General features: G+C 35.5%; 1 long non-coding RNA gene across 1 annotated transcript; it reads left to right on the top strand.

The window, feature by feature from the left end:
* Positions 1 to 6,016: 6,016 nt before the first annotated feature.
* LOC141627281 (uncharacterized) lies at positions 6,017 to 7,348 on the top strand. Its single transcript, XR_012536850.1, has 2 exons — positions 6,017 to 6,083; positions 7,045 to 7,348. It is a non-coding gene; the product is annotated as an uncharacterized LOC141627281 (long non-coding RNA).
* Positions 7,349 to 20,127: the final 12,779 nt, after the last annotated feature.

Genomic DNA, 20,127 nt, shown 5'->3' with positions numbered 1-20,127 from the left:
TCTAAATGACAATGAGTGACTCTTGAGTTCTGATGTGCTAAAATATACAACTATTAGTTCATTTCCACAGTTTGCTAATCTTCATTAGTAATTTGTTACATTTAATGATTAAATAAATATCGTTTTTTGACAGTTTGGCAATGGTTATGCCAGGTAAGGAAAAAAGAGATGAGAAAATTTACAGGGATGAGGAAGAGAAAAAGAATGAGATCAAGATTAAGAATGAGCATGAAAATGTCCTAGAAGCTTCTGAAAACTTTAAAATCATTCCAGGAAGAAGGCGTAATATGAAACCTCTAATGAACCTACTGATAAGGTTAGTGAGGTTGTATTTAGAGAAGCAAATTAATTGTTTTTGTTGCAAATCAGTTAGAAGTGGAAAATTCAAAAATTTATCATGTTTGATTTATCTCAACTGTTAATTTTCATATCATCAATATTTGGAAGATGTAGCTATTGTATAGTCCATAGCAAATAAGCATTACCTGTACATGTACATGAAAGTTATAACTCATGGTCCCCAAAGCTAGGCAGAGCAATTTATGTCAGTTAAAGATTTAAACGTGATAAATTGATACGCGATAAACCTCAGTTAAGCATAACATTTATGGAAGGTTAAACATGTTAATTAATATATACACAAAAGACCAGGTTTACTAACAGGGAGAGTACCCCAATGACAAGTATGACACATCAAATCTCAGTGATATGAGATAATATTCATATCATATTATATATTATTTGTTGGAAAGTAGTAGTTGTTGATGACGGTTGATTGCTAAAGTTAAAAGATGACAATATAAATGAGATGAAGAGAGTAAATCTTGGTATGGTAGTCGATGTAGCACTATCTGATGCAACATATTTCTAATTTGATACTCCTATTTCAGCATGTCTACTGCAACTTGTTGCAGAAAATCTCTCTCAGCTATCCATCGAAGACACTGCAAAGTGGCATCATCTTTGATTCTTGACGGTGGCCATGGCTTTCTTTACAGCTCTAATCGGCCTCATCCGATCTTCAACTCTAAAAGTGCGGGGAGGGGCCACTAGTATGATTTTCTATGCGTGAACATAGAATCTGGGTAAACAGGTGCGTTAAACTACAAACCAACATTTAACTATAAGATCTTTACTAAAAGATCCTTGTAATACTACGGATTTTATAGGCTGGTACTCGACCGAGTATGGCCTACTCGGTCGAGTAGTGTGTGTCGTGAGTGTTTTTGGCTACTGTCGAGGAACACTCGGCCGAGTATGATGAATACTCGACCGAGTAGAGGATACTCGGCCGAGTATACTTTATACTCGACCGAGTATCCGGTCTTGCGAGTAATATTTTAGCGGTTTGATTCGGGAGTAATTAGAGATTATATAATTCGATAATCAGTTTCTAAAACACCATTTACAAACCTAATCAAACCTACAACGCTCTAATCACTCCCAAGCTCTCCTCTGTGTATGTATGGACAATATTAGCAATCGCATTCAATCATTCATCCTTTCGTCGGTAAGTCTTTATTCCCATGTTTGTTGGTGTTTAATTCTAGGGTTTGCCTTTAATTATGAATTGGGGGAAATGGGGTTTTGCAGTTAGTGATTGGAATTATGTGATTGTTGTTGTAGGTGACGATGTGGTATTTGTTATGCATTTGTATGGTTTATACAGCGTAAGCGGATTGCGAAAAGGTAGCCCTACTCAGTTACTGTTAATTGATTTAAGACTGTGCTTGTGTTGTAATTGTTGTTATCTGCTAATCATCGGAGTATGGGTGTTGTGATGGCGGGGGTGATGTGGTTGTGTTGTGACGGTTGTGGTGTTGTGATAGCTGTGATGCTGTGGTGTTGTGTGGTTGTGGTGGAGTCACATGCGGGAGTGGCTTCACACCCTAGTTCGCCCTCCGTGGAACCCGCCACGGGAGGGGATGTGCACATTAAGGGACAGGGATTGTTAGTCACTCGTTGATTAGCTGGACTAGGTGGGGATGGGCTGCGGTCACCCACTGGCGGCGAGGATTACCTGTTGCGATGGGTAATCTGGCAGGGCTACACACTTCGGTGTGTAGTCGGTTACTGTGTGAGATCGGGAGACCGGGGATGGAAGATGATCAGCCGGTTACATTGTTTGTTTGTCTTATCTTGATTGAACGGTACTGACCCCGTTGTTGTTGTTTTGTAAAACTTGCGGTGATCCATTCGGGGATGGTGAGCAGATTATGACAGATAATGCAGATGTTTAACTATGGGACAGTCATGGGGAGTCATCACTCGAGTCTAGCATCTGCCGTCAAGAGACTTAGCTTGCATTCTTTGTAGTTGTTAGGCCTTTCACAGTTATACTTTGGTTTGGTTTTGGAAATATGTAATCACTAACTCTTCATACTTTAATAAAGGTTGTTTGGAATTGGTAACTTTGATATGCTAACCTCGGAAAACCGAGATGCTAACAGTCTTTCATGCTGGGGTAGTCCTTGGTAAGGTACTTTGGTATGAGGGGGTGTTACAATCCTAATGTTACATTTGTTATTATAGTCTCTAGAACTTTGTTTTAAAGACGGTGCACTTCCCCCCATGTTTACATTTGACTAAAAAACTATTTACTAGTACGGAGGGAGTAGCAAATCTAAAGAGTTTCAACTTTTTATTGGTCTAGGCAACTGCCCCTGCTAGCCCCCTTAGTTCCGCCACTACCCCGATATACTAAAAAGTTGACGTGCCCATGTTTCAACAATTACCTTAAAACCCAGAACAAGTGGTGAAGATTTAACAGAAGCATCAGGGTGAAGAGAAAAAGTAGTACTTAAAACATTGATCTTTGATAATGGCTGCTCACCACCAACTGGTCTATAACACAAACAAACATTCAACCATGACAGTAAAAGTACTAATAAAATTGCATAATTTTTCAACATGTTTATGATTATAATTGTGTTGAACACACCCTCTAAGAACATATGATTATGGTGATGATTTTTGGAGGGTTGACTGATAATAATAGTTAAAAACGATCATGTGATTTTATAGGCATCATAGAATATTCTCATTATTATATTTTGGATGATTAAATAATATGTGGATTAAGATTTCGTGATTATGATGATAATGATAGAAGTTTATCTTCACCAGAAGTTACCCAGATTATGGATTGTTGTACAGTAACTATCAGAGTTTGACTTGGAGTAACTGAAAACACAAACAACACCATACAAGGTCAGAAACTGAAGGAACACACAAAGCTAGATACAACAAACATACACCCAACACCTCCTCCAATCACTAACACTCCTCTGACTGCCCGAAGGTTAAGTCTTGCCAGATTATGGCCGCAACCAGTAATCCTCACCGCCAGTGGGGGACCGCAGCCGTTCCCACCTAAGCTACGCTCATCAATACCGAGCGCAAACCCATGTTTCTTAATGTGCACATCCCCTTTTGTGGAGGGTTCCACAAAGGAAGAATCAAGGGCATGAAGCCACTCCTGCAAGTGACTCCACTCAGCCGAGGACGTACCTCGCGAATCAGAGACAAACATACAATAACCAACTACAACCAATCCATACTACCAATCACATTAGCGTGAGAAGACAATTGAGAGGTGAAGAGGGTGGGAGGAAGAGTCTCTATGTTTGGTAATATGGAGGGAAAGAGGGAGGAAAATAGAGTATGTGCTTGGTTTTAATACTGTTTTTCATCGTGCCATATTTCCGTTTAGTTTGAGCACTCGAGATGTTATCTTTTCTAATAATATTCCTCATCTTGCCATTCCAGTTAAGGCATTTACCTGATTCGAAAGATGAGGTAACCTCATGTTCCTTTGAGTCGGACCAACAAGGCTACTACCATCAGAGTTATTGCAAGGTGGTGTATAGATGTTGTATTGATCAGTGTTGTTGAATTCTTGATCCATTGCATAACTATATAGTGATTCACACTCGTCAGAGTTTTTATGCTGGTGAAAATCACAAGTGTTACCCAGTTGATGAAAGGTTTTATCTGAGATTTTGTCATAGTAACTCACAAAGGTAATATTATTCTTACGGAATGAAACAGGGATTTTCTTAAATTTCATCATACTGTTCGTACTTAGAACTATCTAATACACCTCTGAACTCGATGAACAGTTCTTAAATAAATCTTATAGTTTGTTTTTCGACTAAACGACTGAGATATAAGAAAGGATTATATCAGACGACTCTAATAAACGAATCCCGCATATTAGAATTTATATTGAATCCAATCATCTTACCATAATTCCTTTGAGATTAAGAGAGTGCTTAGAGATTGCATTATAGACCAGAATTTCTCTGGCCAACTGAGGAACATAATGTCCGACATAGCTCTCGCCTGTTATGTATATTTCCCGTTGCTTGTAGCATGGAAATGGCTCCATCCAGTTAATCAAAAATTCTAAATAATCCCTTGCTGAATTTATGAAAATATTTGTCAATTACTACTCAGTATATAACCAATATTTAACCATTCCATTTTCACTTATATTAGACCAGTATGACAAAAGTATTCTGATATTGAGGCTAAGAAGGTTGGTAATGGTGTTGGTGTTGGTAATTCACTCTCACTATTTTCCTTCTCCTCAACGTCCCTATGAGAGCTTTTTTTACTTTCATTTTGTGTTGTGTTACTGATGGAAGCATATTTTCCTTCTACCTGGCATCCTATTTTCTTGCCTGCTACTGTTCTGAGCAGAAGACATCGGAACCGATGGCAGCGAGTGGTGATGAAAGCGGTGATTGACGGTGGAAGCTAGGTTGTGTGTGGTATGTGCTATTATTTGCTCAATTTTTAACTTGCTGCATTGTCCTTTTTTTTATTATAAGATTGTGCGTCTTTGTTTGAGTTGGTATACCCTTTTCGCATCAAAACATGAATCTCGGGTTGCTGTTTGCTTAATTTTAATGAGTTTTTGTTGTTCTTTGCAAATGTAGTGTGTTTACTGGGTGGCTTTTCACTATTTTTTTGTTGTATAGTGTCGTTTTTTAAGTTACTTAAGTCATTATTAATTTTATAAGGAATCTATAAAAATGGGAAGTGTTTGTTGTTTCAAACTTTCAACATTGATTGCTTAAAAATTATAGATTTCCACTTTTTGCATCCGAATGTTACATTCCTATATAATGACATCCTTGTTCAAGACTTTTAATTGTAGTTTGGCATTTGAAATGCAGAAATTTCAGCTTCTTTTAGACTCTTTAGAGAGTGTTTCACATTTAGAAATTGCGAGCCACAAATTGGTAGTACCTAGCTTAGCTGTGCTTGGGCTATTTTTTTGTTTTTTTTTTTCGAATTCTCTACACTTGTTTTTCTCACTCACTTCCACTTAGCTTTTGGTGAATGGTGGCTCTAAAGATCCATTTTGATAGCAAATATTGCTTAGTTTTTACATGTTTACTCAGTGAACTGGCAATGGAAAGTCTTCTACACAATTTATTATCTTTTAAACCACTCAAAGCATAAAACTGAGAAAGGCTTGTATTTTGATGATAAAAGAACCTCCTATCTGACTATAATATGTGTTTAACAGTCTCTGGGAAGGGCTATCAGTTAAAACTTTGAGTTCACTGCCTATATCAATGATAAACGGAGGAACTTAACTGCAAACTAATCGAGTACGTGACATGGCGTTTGTGAAAGTTGTTGACCTGGTAACTTGATATCTCATCATTCTGCAAGTTGATATGTACAAATGCACTGAGAATGCTCTTATATTTTTTGGAAGTCAGGTTTATCACATGGACTATATATGCAGGTGTGTCATTTGTTTCCTTGTCCGTTTAAACATGTCTTTCGCCATAAAAACCCATAAAATGTTTTTCCCTTTTTACGTGCAGAAGGGCATCGATAAGGTATCAGATATAACAGTTTATTGTGATTATTGTATTTTTGTTGCTGACGGGCAAGCAAATGGTTGTTTCTGGATATGAATTATTGTTTGTGTTTTTGTATAACTGATTATTATCATATTTTGGTCTATGTTTTCACTATTTTTTATTTTTGTTGTTTTAGGTACAATATCATTTTTCAAGTAATGGAGGGAATGTCAGATCTAAGTTGAATTTGGAAGCCGAGTAAGCTTTTTTTTTTATTTATCAGTGATCCTTAGATTATTTATTCAAATCATCGACTTTTTAAGGCGAATAAACACTTTGTTAAGGCATTTGCCTCTTGAGTAATCTCTATATAGATGGAATGCTTGACGTCTTTCGTTTGGTATTTCTTTGAATGTTTCACGAGTTTTACCGCTTATAACACTGATCATCCTTCACTTTTATGTGATCGCTTGGGTATCGGTCTAACTAACCAACTGGTATGGATCGCGGTGATAGAAAATTAGATCGATTAGTTTGTTCCTTCTAATGCCTTTTGCAGGGCAAACTAACTTAATAGTGTCAGTTTCAAAACTTCTATTCAAATCTTTTTAAATTACCTTACCTTTTATCAGCCTTACTTAGTTTTAGTTTTAGATTTTTTTGCCTCCTCTTCAGAAATATTTCACATCGAATTTGCCCATCGGAATAAACAATAAGATGTCCATAAAACTTGAGTACTTTTTCTCACTAATATTTTTGTGTTGTAAAGTATACGAAGTATTACTTTTTTAAAGTTTATTTGTACCTTTTGTAATGAAATTAGAGAAAAATGGGTGCATTGTTTCACAGATTTTGGTACGTTTTTTTAGAACTTTTTTTATTAGAAGCTTTTAAAGTACCACGGAGTTACTAGAATCAGAGTGAAAGCAAATTTGAGGTTCTTGGGTTGATTGAAGTGCCTCTTTGCTATTTCTTTGTTGATTCTTGTTGTTTTTTCAGACGATTAAGCATTTGTTGATGTGTTTAACTTTGTTTTTCTAGGTAGCTGTTGTTTCTCACTTAATTCAAATGATAAGTATTGTTTATTTTTTATGTACGATTACAATTGTGGTCGACGACGTCCGAAATTAAAATAAAATTCATGTTATAAATCATATCTTTCGTATGATTGGTGTTCATGACGAGAAGCCTGACCAGATCTTCAACTCTTATTTTACAGGTACATCTTGCTTTCAAACAACTCGGGTGGATGGGTCTACTGTTGCATGTTGGTATGGAGTATCAGACAGTTTGGGTGCACTAATAATAGAATGAGAGGCGACAAAGCCGAGAAAGTAAGCTACAAGTGAGGGTCATCGTTAAGGCATTAGTTTGTAACTCCAGAATTTTCTAAGCATGTGGGTTGTCATTGGACTATGTTGGAGTCGTGTGTTCAGGTTGTTAGTTTGTTAGTTTGTCTTTGAAAAATTTCTTACAGTGTATTCTAATGTAAGGTGCTTTCTCTATTATTATTGTTTGCTTAATTTGAAGCAAGTTTGTTATGTCACGACATTTGTTGTGTTTGGTTTGTTTTAAAATATATGGTGCTGAAAGACATACTATGCTTTTATGTGCTCTTCATTTTTCACTTAACCGTTTAGCCAAATATAGTTTACTATTCACATTTTTTTTTGCCACATGAACCACAAGAAAATATAATATAATGAGAATTGGGATTTAACCTCGACTTATGTTATACGGAGTATACATGTAAATACTAAGTTAATATTTCTTTGGTATTGCAAAAGTAATTACATGAGGTCATGGCTTTACTTATATTAGATTTATTCATTTGTAGAAATGCATTTCGAAACACCTACTTAACAATGTATAATTATAACTTTGTTTTTAAATAATTAAGCTTATTAACCCATACATCGTAGGGGCTTTCAAACTAGTTATTAATATAGCACGAGCAAGACTCTCCGTCCTCTCTCTAGAAAATGTGGAGAGAGAAATGTCACCCAAAAGCAAAACAAAACATTAAGAAATTTGGGGGATCTTGCTGTCTCCTTCTCCTAGTTTTATTCTTATTTCTTTTCTTAGCTTTTTTTTCTCATTATCTTATTTTTTCTTTAAGATTATGTAAATTTTCATCTTCTTTATAAGAAGAGTGAAATCTTCTTTATAAGAAGAGTGAAATTTTTCCAGTCAAATTTCTTTGATTTATTTTACCTTCTTAAAAGACTAGACTTTATTTGTTCTCCATTTTTGCCTAGAAGAGCTATACTTAGTCATATGTCATGCTTATAGAAGGTTTAATTAATCAAAGATTAAAACAGCATTTTTTGAGTTAAATCTCAAAACTTGGTTTGAGTAAAACCTATTGGCCAAAAGCTAGATCTGATTTTTTTTTCCTGGGTTTAAGCTCTTGAAGTTCTTCTTCCAGTGGGTTTGAGGAATTTCTTGGATTTGTTGTTTATGGTAATGTTTTCTTTACATGTGTAGTATTTGTTTACTGTCAGATTATGAGTATTTTCTTTCTTCTGGATTTTTAAAATTTTGTACTTTACTCTTGATAGTCATTATTTTTTGCCCTTTTCTTCCCTTCGGAGTAATTTTTTTTTCTTGGTAACTGAAAATCATTTTGATTTTCTATTACCGCTCTCATCCGCAAGGATGTTATAGGTTGATCTCAGATTAACCTATTTTCCTTTCCTTAAAAAAAACTAGTTATTAATATAAATGATGTTTTTAGATCTCTTCCTACTAGAATGATTGTGGTTTTGGAAACTTTGAATCTCTTCCGGGGCGTTTGTTTCGCGCATGAAATTGGAATCAGGAATCATATCCGGGTGGTATAAGTTTGTAACATGATTCCTCATATTGTGTTTCTTTCAATTTTGGGTGGAATGGGGTCAAACTTGATCAAAGGTAACAAAAATGTAAAATACAACTATTAAAATGATTATTTTTGATATTGTAAAATCATGTAAAAAAGGTTTGATCAAATAAATACAAAAAGATTTCATTTACAATATTCTATACAAGTTCTTTTCATAGTTTTTGTTTTTATAATCTGATACTCATGGGTATCAATCTCATACCCCCATTGGGTAATTGGGCATGAGAAAGTGAGAAACTCATACCTCATAGGTTTGAGGTATGACTATGAAACCCCTATTTTATTCTAAACAAACACCAAGTATGGGTTTGCCTAACTCCAAACCTATACCTCATACCTTTATGAGTTGAAACAAACACCCCCTTAATAGGTAATGGAATGGTTACGAGTTTGATTTTGTTTTGTGGGCACGAGGGCTGGAGACTCTATATGTTGATCATGCCCTTCCCCGTCCACTCCATATATATCAAAGATACTTGTTATGCCAAAGATATTCAAGCAACATTAAGCTCCACAAATCAAGTAAGTCAACCGAAATTCACTACTCCAAGCAATGAATAATATGTGTAATTTGTTTCCTCTTATATCTGCTTAATTCATGGAGAATATTTTGTTAATTGATTTGATTTCGGGTGTATATCTTGCCTTGTAACTTAGTATATAAACCTATGTAACTTCATCTTTATATATATATAATTATCACACTTTTATATGGTATCCGGTTCATTCTTGATCCTTAAAATACTACTCATCTCCGCTGCCTTTCAACCCTTCGATTCACCCATGACATCCAACTACAATAATCTTATCCCAAACATTGATGAACCTTCCAAACCCCTTCTTTCTCTCCACTTTCCTACATGCACTCAAATCACACTAACTACCTACCGTTCATGGCGTTTTCAGATCACACGTCTCCTCCAAGGCTATGGACTCAATGCCTACCTTGATGGAACCCCACCCCAAACCAAGCAATCACGCCAGCACCCACGGAAACCAAGCCAAACCTTGAAGTCCTGAACCCTTTCCCACCCCACTTACAACACCTGGTTTCGTCAGGACCAACTCATTCTCGGTGCACTTGTTGCCACCCTTCACGAGACTATGCCTCCCATCATCCTTGATGTCGTCACATCCCCTGATGCTTAAAACCCTTCAAGAGGTCATATCCTTCAAATCAAGGATAGACTCAAAGGCATTTTCCTTGGTGATAAAATTATTACAGATTACATGCTATTAATCAAGTTGTGCATGAAACAGTTAGCACAACTCGGCAAACCAGTTATGTCGAGGATATCATCACTCACATAATCAATGGTCTCGACTATAATATCTATAAATACGTCATCGATGATGTTCATGCACGCGATACCCAAATCTCTTTTGAGGCATTTCATGGGAAACTCATACAACATGAAAATCCCGTCAAAAACCATCTAGCCACCACCATCTTCTCACCCTTTGCCAACGCTGCTACACGGCGGTATTCTACCCACTGCACCCCTCGCACATACCAACCCAACTCCTAGCCTCGCTCCACCTAATCACCAAATTTTCAAAACCAGAACCGTGTGACCATGCCTAACACTTCGAACCCCAAACCATTTATAGGCAAGTGTCACTATTGTCGTGAAACTGGGCACGTCACTAGCGATTGCTCCGACTTCAAGTGCAACTACCCCAATTTTGTCTTTCCTCCACCATTACCCAAGCAAAATCGACCCTATGCGCATACAGCCATGGTCACCAACACCCCCACCTCCTCTTATTTGATCGATAGTGGAGCCTCTCACCACATCACTAAAAACCTTAGCACTCTTTCCATGATCACACCGTATGAAGGACTAGATGATCTTGACATAAGTGATGGCTCATCCCGACCCATAACCAATCTTGGTTCTTTATCTTACAACTCTCTTATATTTATTAATGTTTTAGTCATTCCCACAATTTGTTGTAAATTGCTTTTCGTCTCACAATTTTGCAACGATAATCATGTTATCGCCTTATTCTCACCCACTTATTTTTGTTTTAAGGCAATCTGGACAGGGGAAGTTCTTCTTCACGGACAATTCCATGAAGTCACCTATGAATGGAGCCCTTCTGGTCCTCCACAAGCATACACGGCCAACCAACACTCCAGCTTGTGGCACCACCGTCTTGGGCACCCCTCTAATGCAACTATCACATTATTAAATAGCTATTTCAATTTCCGTATTTCTGATTTCACACTCTATAATGCTTGTTTAATGAATAAAAGTCACAAGCTCCCATTTTCCATCTCAACCCTTACTTTCAACGCCTCTCTTGACCTTATTTTTTCTGATGTCTGGACCTCACACGTCTTATGTTTTGATTCGTTCAAATATTATGTCATTTTTCTCGATCAGTTTACTCATTATTTCTGGTTGTATCTGCTTAATAACAAACCTGACACCCTTCCAAACTTTAATCGGTTTAAAGAAATTGTCGAAACGTTTTTTGAAAAAACCATAAAATATTTTTGTTCTGAGAATGGTGGTGAATACAAGGAATTAAATCCCACCCTTCTTGTTGACGGACTCACCCATCTTACATCACCACCTCATACACCCGAGCATAATGGGTTTGTAGAGCGACGCCACCGACATATTATTGATCGAAACCGGTCTCGCTCTCCTTACTGATGCTAATATGCCCACTACCTTCTGGCCTTATGCGTTCACGACTGCCACATAATTGATTAATCGTCTTCCCACACCAACTTTACAAAAACATTTCCCTATTCAAAACTACTAAATCACCAACCTAATTATCAAAAGCTTTACCCGTTAAGTTGCCTATGTATTCCATGGCCTCGTCCGTACAATACCCACAAACTTGACCCAAAATCCTAGCCTTGCATATTTGTGGGTTACTCGACCACACAAAGCGCTTATCAGTGTTTTGACCCGTCCAGCCAAAAAATATACGTCTCATGCCATGTTCGCTTCGTTGACACTGAGTTCCCTTACCTCAATCTCACCAACGAAACGCCCTACCCAACCCCTACCACTGATCACTGGTGCAGCCTAACCATCCTTATACTCCCTCCTTCCCTATCCGTGACCATCACTGCCAACCACCCACCCTCGCTAGACCGCGTCAGCCCCCACACTCCTCCATCTCGTGAGTCTGCCTCATCTCCCACCATCTCCCTTGACACTCCTACTTCCCCTGCCTCTGCTCCCATATTGCTCACACCTCCGCCCTCTACCTCCCACAACTCCTCTCCTAACCACTCCTAATCTCCACCACCCCCACCTCCCCCACCTCTCCCGCCTCATGTTGTTACCCATATGTCCAACAATATCGTAAAACCCAACTCCAAGTATGAAAAAACTGCCCTGGTAACCGTCAAAAATCTAAACCTCACTACCACCAAACAAGCCCTCATCGATCCTCGTTGGCATGCCGCGATGATTGATGAAGACTAAGCTCTGCTTCGTAACCAGACATGGACACTGGTACCCCGACACCTAGCCCAAAATGTCGTTGGATGCAAATAGGTTTATCAAATAAAATATAATCCTGACGGAAGTCTAAGCAACATAAAGACCGTCTTGTTGCTTAAGGTTTTCATCAATGACCCGGTATTGACTACTCAGAAACGTTTAGTCCGATAATCAAACCTACTATGATTCGTCTCATTCTTACTCTTGTATTTTCAAAGAATTGGCATCTCCACCAAATTGATGTCAACAATGCCTTCTTCTAAGGTCACCTTATTGATACGGTTTTCATGAGTCAACCCTCTGGTTTCATTGATACTGATAAGCCTCATCATGTTTGTAAGCTTACCAAAGCCATTTACGGACTCAAGCAAGCCCTCCACGCCTGGTACACGGAGCTCAAAACGTGCCTCCTTGCCTCCGATGTGCTTTTTATTTATAAGCACCGCAAGAGTAATGAGTTGTCGTGGTGAATGTGAGGGTCAAACCCAAAGGACGGGATTATCGTTCTTAAATTGCTTGTTTGTTTTCTAGTTTGGTTCTACCATGTGCTTTGAATGAATGATAAACTAATGCTAAATTACGAATTAAGATAAGGGAATTAACTAGCAAGCAAATAAATGAGAAGAATTAACTCAACAAACTAAGAAACTAGGGTTTTGGGTTCACTCGTGTAGACAAGGGTTCAAGTAATGACATAGATTAACAAATAATTAAGGCAAATTCAAAGGTAAACCCCCACCTCTCGATGTGAGACTAACCCAAGGTTAAGCGTAATCGAACTTTCGCTCTAATTACACAAGACCCACTAATCGTCATGTATTATCTAGTTACAAGTCAAGCTCTAACCCAACAAGTTATAAAATAATGGAATTGACTCAAGGTCTTATTGAAACATTTCCACAAAAAACCTTGTATGCATGATAATTAGAGGAGAAATTACTCATGAATTACTTATTTTTTCAAGTCAATTGTCTACCCAAATTAACTACACAAGATTCCCCTCCACCCTAGTAATACATTACTCAAACATGGTAATGAAAATGGAAGCAAAAGTTGGAAACTTTAGCAAGTAAATAGCAAGAGCAAGCATAATGTAAAGACAAGTAATTAAGCGACAATGATCACGTAAATAAATGAAATAAACTGAAATTAAGAGAAGGATTATACCAACAATGAATAAAGGTGGAAACTTGGATTAATAAAGGAGATGAATTTCTTCTTGTCTTCCAATTTCAACCCGAAATAACTAAATGTAAACTAATGAGATTAGTAGATCTTAAATAAACTAGAGAGTAATTAAACTACAATTGAAAAAAGATTAAAAATTTAATTAGAGAAAAATTGGGAGAGGAAAAATAAATTAGATAGGGTTCTAAAATGTGTTGAGATAAAATAAGAGGGTCTAATCTAATGTGTGTGTAGAATAATGAGAGAGTACAATATCCTTCACTCTAATAATAATAATAATAATAATAATAATAATAATAATAATAATAATAATAATAATAATAATAATAATAATAATAATAATAATAATAATAATAGTGATAGTAATAGTAATTTTTGCCTGATGATATATACTTAACTTTCCCCAAAAAAATAAAAAAAAAATAGTAATAGTAATAGTAGTAATAAGAGTTATAATAGTAATAAGAGTTATAATAATAATAATAATAATAATAATAATAATAATAATAATAATAATAATAATAATAATAATAATAATAATAATAATAATAATTAATAAAGGAAGTTTTTTCGAGCGATTATAGGGAAACCAAGTTGTATAAACTACCTAGGCCAAAAATAATGAAATTACATTAATTAATATATAATTGTGATATGATTTACGGTGTTAGACTATAGGATGGAAAGGTTTCTCAATAGTAATTTACGTAGAAGCATTTACACTAATAATCTAATATTGTGACTTTATACTACTAAAACACTTCCCAGAAATTAAAAAAACAAAAAAAAAAAAAAAAAAGAGGATCACGCGGATTGCTAGTGTTTGTATTAGGATGAAACTATAATTCGCAATTTTACGCACCGATAGAGTTATATAGAACTTCAACAACTTAACATGTATATATAAAATTAAATATAAAGTCACTTTTTTTTTGGTAAAAATGTAAGTATATTAATAACCAAAATCACTTGCAAATCACATCAATTCATAAGGGATAGGAGACACGGCTACATGTTCAGCCAGTGCCTAACCATATCCCTATTCTCAGGATTACAACTACGGAAAACACGATTACATATCTCCTCTCGAAGCTGCCTGACAATGAACTCAGGTCTGCCAACAACATGATCAAGTTTACACCTATTTCTTGTCTCACAAATATTAAAATATAAACCTTGTATCACAGCTGCCATAACCTTCTTCCTTAATAAACTTTTGATTCTAACACGTAGCCACCATTGAACAACATCAGCATCAGGAATATTTATGCCAAAGCTTTGATTCACAAACTGCAAACAACACTTGCTGAAATCACAATAGAAAAATATGTGACTATGATCTTCAACAGCAACTCCACGTAACACACACACTTTATCAGGGCAAATATGCATGCTATGCAGCCTATCCTTGGTGAGGAGTCTCTTGTGTGCAACTAACCACCCACTGAAGCAATGCTTAGGAACACTCAGGTTATTCCAAACAAATTTGGCCGAGTCCTGTGAACTTTCAGCAGCACCCAACCACCGGTACCCTTGCTTAATGGTATAAGCATTATCAGTCTGCAACCACCAAATCCCATGATAGCCAGCTTTAAGATAATCCCTCACAGTACAGATTTTGCGCCAAGACCAACTAGAGTCAGCTTTAGGTTGGTAAGTCATCCAACTTTACAACTTTAATTTAAAGTCACTTTGCCAGACAAAGAAGTCCAACTTTACATCCTTCATATTCCTTCTAGTTCTTTTTTTTTTTTTGCATATTATTTGTTTTACCTATAATTTGATTATTTCTTCTTGCTTCTTGCTTATTGCTTATCATTATGTCTCATATTTTTATTATAGGTCAATCTAAAGTATTTTTAGTGCAATTTGGTTTGTAATTTCAGGTAATGGTTGAGGACGACGGAGTGTATAACATGGTCGTTAAACTCATAACGAAATAAATCTTCTAATAGTTCCACCTGAAGAGGCTCGTGTATTGTTTTATAATTGATGGAGTTATGGAGTTAATTTTGAGTTAACATCTAATCCTTCGTCTCATTTATTTATTGACCTTTTTATTTCTTATAAGGATATATTAATCAAAGTAAACAAATAAAACCAGGTTTCATGTTCCTACTTTATCAAGGAAATTTACGAGGTAACCCAAGAGGGGGCTGTAGCATGCATGCTTAACTTTTAAGAGAGTCATTCGCTTCGCTTCAATATCTCGAGTTTGTTCAACCTCTATTCTTTTTTAACTAGGTTTGGTGCCCGGCTACGCCCGGGCTACCTTTATTTAACATTTAAATTTTATTTTATATGAAATATGATTTCTCTAAATTTGGTTAACACATACATTTACAATTTATATATTGAAATTATGATGAGAGATAAAATTAATCAACAAATTATGAGACACGTTCAACTCTCCCGTTGTTAATATTATTACTTTCACTACATCCCCTGTTAATACTATTACGTTCACTACTTCTTCGGTTACTGTTGTTTGTTTTACTATTTCTGCTATTTTTACGGTTAACCCGTTAGTTTTGTCAAGCTCGTATATTTAAACTAATTAATATTTTCTTAAAATCGAATTGTTAGTTAATTTTTCATACTCTTTCTGTTGTTCCTACTGTTACTTTCATTACATGTGTTGTGACTATTATTACTTTCACTTCTCCCGTCGTCATTATTTTTTCTTTCACTACTCCCGCATTTATTATTGTTAATCTCCAAGTTTTTTAAAACACTCTAATTAATAAATAATATTTTAACATTTCTATTAGAATCAGAAAACTTTATTTTAACATAATTAATTTTAAATTTTCTACTAAAATTAATAGAGTTTGGCTAATTAATTATTTGTTTTTACCATTTCTACTAGAATTAGTAAACTTCTGTGATATTTCGTTTGGGTTAGTTCCTTCAAATTACAGTCGTATTCTTTACTCTATTTGCTTATATTTTACTAATTTTCTTTGATTACTAACGTTATTTTCTCCGTATATTATATTCAAAGCAAGTTAAGTGAGTTCACATGAAAGCTTGCAGAAATAAAATATACAGCTACAATTTTCATGGCATTTTTTTATATGATATACAACAATGAGGGTAACTTTTTTTTAGAAAAATATAAAATAATTTCTCAACTAAACATATCTTAGTATTGTCAATGTACATATCTCTATGTAGCCGCTATTTTGGCTTAGAATTGAAATTACTATCAATCTACTAAACTACCTCAAGAGAAAGATAATTAGGATTATTATTTGAATAACTTGAATTAGATTCAAACTTTTATAATCTTGAGAGTACAACATAAAGTTAATGTTTTAACTGGTTTATATTATATGATCATATTCATTTTCAATTATATTATCCTCCTAATTTGGTTAGAACTGCAACATTAAAACATAACATTAGTATATATCCAAATTTTGGCGATTTCTTTCTCCCAAATACACGTACAAGGCTACAAGGTCTTGACTTCTGATCTAAATAATCATCTAAGTATTGTGTTCAACTGGCTCTTTTTCAATAAAGAAAATATAAACCCTTCTTTTTTTTTCGTTTCCCGGCTAGAAAATTATATACCAAGTACATCAATATGTGTCAATTTTTGAAATAGTAAATAATATAAAGAAAAAGTCTTTTCGTATCGGGTCAGGTACAATACCATTTGTTTATATAAGACAAATATATTGTTTATCGCTATGCATTTTTATATATACAATTGGTATGTACTTGACCCGTCATAAGCTTAAGACCAAAAGTGTCATCTTAAGGGAGACTTACTGTTTGGCCGGAAAATTGGTTATAGGCAAGTATGTGTCGATGTTTTCTACTTCTTTTAGCTAGGGCTCTGGGAATATAATTATTAGATTAATAGAAAGGGTTATGAAAATATGGATGGTGCTCTTAGAATGATGGTTACACATGTCACAAGAAGGCGAAATAGACAAAACCCCGAGAAGAGAGGGTAACATTATGTGGAGTATACGCCCACCAATTCAAGTGATCCATAATAAAAGAGAAATACGGTGTTGGGTACTATTAGACCCTATAATTATTTAAGGTTCGGCCAAGACAAGAAGGTTAAGGTGATTTTGTTAGGTTTTGAAGGAGCACCAAGAGCTGATATCACAGTTAGAACGAAGTTTAAAGGAAAATATGTAACAAGAATATTTTGATAATGAAAAAAAGAGCACAAATAATAATATCATTGTCATAAACGTTCCAAGTGCCATTGCCAATAACAAAGAACATCAAACGTATGATTCGGGTGGAGAGGGGAGGTGCAAAAAGAAGGGATCCAAGAGGCCTAAAGGTGTACCGCGTCTATGTTCGTCGTTTATCAGACTTTAGATACATAGACAAAAAGAGATGCACCAGAAAGAATGCCAACCGCCAATTCAACCTAGATGACAAGGTCGCTACATAGGGGTTAAAACAATACACTAGAAAGTTCATCCTTTTAACCGCTGCCCTAAATGATCACGACCAACTTAAACAATACCCATTAAAAGACAAGTATCAAAAAAAGCGGCGGCTACATACATTGATTTTGTGTCATGGGGAATCAGGAGGGGCCCAATAGATTCAGTTGACATGTGTTTGAGGGCGTTCTTCTAAGAATATTGGCAAGAGACCAAGAAAAGTAATGACAACGAGTAGAAGAAAGCCATTACGGACCCAAACGTCTAACACTGAATTGGCCAAAGGCACATGATTAAGGAGAAAAGATCATAGTAAATTAAGAGAGTTGGAGTGATTGAGGTTTTGTAATCTAGGCTTGAGCTTAGCAAATGAAAGGAGTACGTAAAAGTTAAGCGAGAGTTAACAAGAACCCTATACATTGAAAAGCGAGGGACAATCGCACAGTATGTGAACGGTGCTCTTAAATTGATATTGACACATGCCATAAGAAAGCGAAATAGGCAAATCCCGAGAGGAGAAGGTAACATTATGTGGGAGGATACCCAACCATACAAGTCACGAGAAAAGAGAAATACGGTTTTGGGTACGAGCAGACCACAACCATTTAAAGTTGAGCCCAAACAGAAGGGTGATGTGAGAGTAAGAGTATTGTTTAAAATAAGAGAGGCCTAAGGATAAACTTTAAAATGAGCAACAAGAGGTGATATAGCAGTAAACGTTAAAAGGAAAATGAGAAATACAAATATTTTGAGGCTGAAAAAACGAGCACAAAATTAATTCATTGTCAGAAATGTTCCAAGAGTCATTAACAATAATTGAGTGCATCATATAAATGCGTGGTTGAAGTGAGGCGGAGGACATGTCAAAAAGAAGGGATCTAAGGTCTATGGTTATATCGCATCTACATTGGTCATTTATCATACTTTTGATACATAGATCAAGAGAGAGAAGATGTGTACGTATTGTATGTAATGCAATGTTATGTGAATTAAAATACAAATGAATTATCATTTTTATCAAAAAAAAACCTCTCAAAACTACCGTCTAAAGGTAAAAATATTTGTCATTGACGTGTCAATCAGTGTAATACCCGTCCTTTTAGAGACCCGTTGACCATCGTTGACTGACCTTAGACACCTATCCAGACCTTCGGAAACCTTACGAGTTAACCTTGTGACGTTGTGAGCCTTTAAGTTCATGTTACTCGATCTAGCGGAGGCTACTCGATCGAGTAGCTTATAAGTCACTCGATCGAGTAGAGGTCACTCGATCGAGTAAGTTAGACACTCGATCGAGTAACGTTAGTCTAGAGGGGATGTGCACATTAAGGAACATGGGTTATCGCTCGGATTGGATGAGCTGGGCTTAGGTGGGAACGGCTGCGGTCCCCTAATATAGGTTCTTGTGAGTTTTGTTTCTTATGGTGAGTCGTGAGTCTGTGATTGAAAATCTCAGCCACTAGATTATATTGTAGATGAATGACCAAGATCTAATGTTACCTGTCATATAAAATCACTGTCATTTACTTATTTTCTCTTTTTTTTCTAGTGTTATTCTTTTTTTTTTTTACTTTTTTTTATCTCTTTTTTTTACCTCGTGTTATTCTGCTTTTTTTTTTTACGACTTTGATTTTTTTTTTCTCTTATGTTTTTCTCTAATTTGCTCATTATGTTACCTTTTTTTTCTTTTTCTTTTTGTACGAGATTTTTTTTACTTTAATTTTTTTTCATCATTTTTTTACCTAGTGTTATTATGCTGTTATTGTGCTTTTTTTTTTTACGACATTGATTTTTTTTCTCTTTTTTTTTACCACGTGTTATTGTGTTGTTATTCTGCTGTTATTCTGGTGTTATTGTGATGTTATTCTGGTGTCACTTTGATTTTTTTACAACTTTGATTTTTTTACCCTTTTTTTCCACATGTTATTGTGTTGTTATTCTGGTGTTATTGTTATTCTTCTGTTATTGTGATGTTATTCCAGTTTGACTTTGATTTTTTTTTTCTCTTTTTTATTTACCACGTGTTATTGTGTTGTTATTCTGGTGTTATTGTGATGTTATACCCTGTTACTCAAGTGTTATTTTTCTTTTTTTGTCTATTTTTTTGTTACACTAAAATAACAGTACATTAACACATGTTTACTCTGATGTTATTGTACTGTTATTCTAGTGTTATTCTGGTGTTACTTTGACTTTTTTTACTACTTCAATTTTTTTACCCCCCGTGTTATTGTGTTGTTATTGTAGTGTTATCCGTGTGTTATTGGAGTATTATCCTGGTGGTATTGTTGTGTTATTGTTATCTTCTGCAACTTCAATTTTCAATAGATGTGCAC

This window comes from Silene latifolia, chromosome Y (assembly GCF_048544455.1).
Source record: "Silene latifolia isolate original U9 population chromosome Y, ASM4854445v1, whole genome shotgun sequence".
NCBI lineage: Eukaryota > Viridiplantae > Streptophyta > Magnoliopsida > Caryophyllales > Caryophyllaceae > Silene > Silene latifolia.
Note: the sequence above shows the minus strand (reverse complement) of the source record. Positions and strands in the feature narration are given on the sequence as shown.